At 39.5% G+C, this 1,939-nt stretch overlaps 1 non-coding gene across 1 annotated transcript; it reads left to right on the forward strand.

Annotated features, from left to right (window-relative positions):
* The first annotated feature begins 1,074 nt into the window (after positions 1-1,074).
* LOC115069146 lies at positions 1,075-1,181 on the forward strand. The gene has a single exon (XR_003848438.1). It is a non-coding gene; the product is annotated as a U6 spliceosomal RNA (small nuclear RNA).
* The last annotated feature ends 758 nt before the right edge of the window (positions 1,182-1,939 follow it).

Raw genomic sequence — 1,939 nt, forward strand, 5'->3', positions numbered from 1 at the left:
GTATGAGCCTGCCATACTGAACTTTCTGGAATAGACTGAGGAAAGATACAGATGACTCAATCTTTTTCCAGATTTAACAATCTCAAATAAGTACTTGCTGTTCCCTTGATGAATTATAACACAGGGCATTGCCTGGAACCTGCTAGTTAGGTCATCAGAAATGACTTTGAACTTCCAAACTTTTCTTCCCAGAGAAGCCAGATAATAACGTTGAGCATAGTCTGAGGAGGCTCTTGGATCTCAGCCAATCTCTCCCTAGTTTGGGCCTCTTGTCCTTCCTGCTTCGCTGGTGTCTGTGGGAGTAGACCTGCTGGGGAGGAAAGGTGGATGCAAGCTAAGGCTCTCAGGGCCTCATTAGCATTTTCTACTTAGACATTCCCAGAGGTTGCAAATGTGGAAATCTCCATGGGCAACTTTACTTCAGATCAATTAAGGGAAGCCCGAGTTTTGATTTTACTTTAAAGGAATCTCAGGAGGTTAGTTAGGAAGATGCCTACAGCCACTCTCTAAGGATTAGGAGCAGCTGGGTTTCATTAAAAGAGTGAGTGAAGGGCACACATCCAGAAGATAATGTTCCAAACATCCTCAGAAAATGGGTCAGTCTAGCACCAGCTCTCTGCTGAGTAACAGCAGCACTGTCTCTGGCAGGCCCTCCTCTTCTCACCCTAAATCTTGTGTTTGTGGTCATTTCTGGAGAGTTTGGGAAGGTTGGTCCCTCAATTTGGGACATGCTTGTTACCAAGCATGTCTCCTCTACTGTATCCTGTGAACAGATTAAATCCCCTTTCAGAGAAAGAACTAAATAAACCCTTGTCTTTATTGTTCCTTCTGTCACAGAGTGCTTCTAATATTTCAATAAATTAAAGTGCTCCAGGTATTCAACAACAGACAAACTTCTATGTAAAAGATGGAATACCTCTAAAACAGCATTTAATGCAGCCATTAATATATCTATGATGCTGTTTATATTAAGGATGCATATTTAATTTTAATTGTGAATGAAAAAGTCAGGGCAAAAATTCTATGTACCATGTGAAAAGCATGTGAAATCACATCTTAAAAAAAGACAGTAGGGTGCTCGCTTCGGCAGCACATATACTAAGATTGGAGCGATGCAGAGAAGACTAGCCCGGCCCCTACACAGGGAGGACATGCAAATTCGTGAAGCGTTCCATATTTTTGTCAAATCCAATAAAGATCAATGGTTGTTCAGTTAAAGAAAGGACAGTAGGGTATTTTTTCCTTTTTCTTTGCATTTTGTATTTGTATGAAATAATGGCTTTCCTATGACATGTTCACACATATGTACAATGTGCTTCAGGCATGTTGATCCCGTTAGCTCTCAAATTCTCCTCCCTCCTTCCTTAAATAGTCCCTGTGCTACTTTAGTAGATCCCTCAAGTGAGAGAAAATGTGCAGTGGTTGTCTGAGTCTAGCTTATTCCACTTATCATGAAACTTATTTCCATTAATTTCCTGAAAAAGCTATAATTTTCTTTTTCTTTATGACTGAGTACCTATTCATGCACATAGATGGCCAATAAGGCTGGATCCATTATTTGGCTATTGAGAATAATGTGTAAGTATCTCTGCAGTATGTTTTAATTTGTTTGTGTATGTACCTAAGAATGGTCTAACTGAATCATGTGCTAGTACTAGTTTTAAATCAGAGGAACAGCCATACTGATTTCTGTAGCAGTTGGACTAATTTACATTCCCACCCACAGTGTAAAGAATGGATATTACTATGGACATTTTGTTATTGTTATGTCTCCTTTATGCTTTTCTGTAGTTTCATCTATTACAACTTATTTTTATATCCATAGATCAGTACATCTCTCAACTCTCACCAGAGAAGTGTCTTCTAGCAATAGATGCTGATTAACACAGAGATCCCCAACTGGTCAACGTGCAGAGAATAAGAGACCATGGAGTGTTCA

The sequence above is a fragment of the Nannospalax galili genome, unplaced genomic scaffold, assembly GCF_000622305.1.
Source record: "Nannospalax galili isolate Female #2095 unplaced genomic scaffold, S.galili_v1.0 C49387176, whole genome shotgun sequence".
Taxonomy (NCBI): Eukaryota; Metazoa; Chordata; class Mammalia; order Rodentia; family Spalacidae; genus Nannospalax; species Nannospalax galili.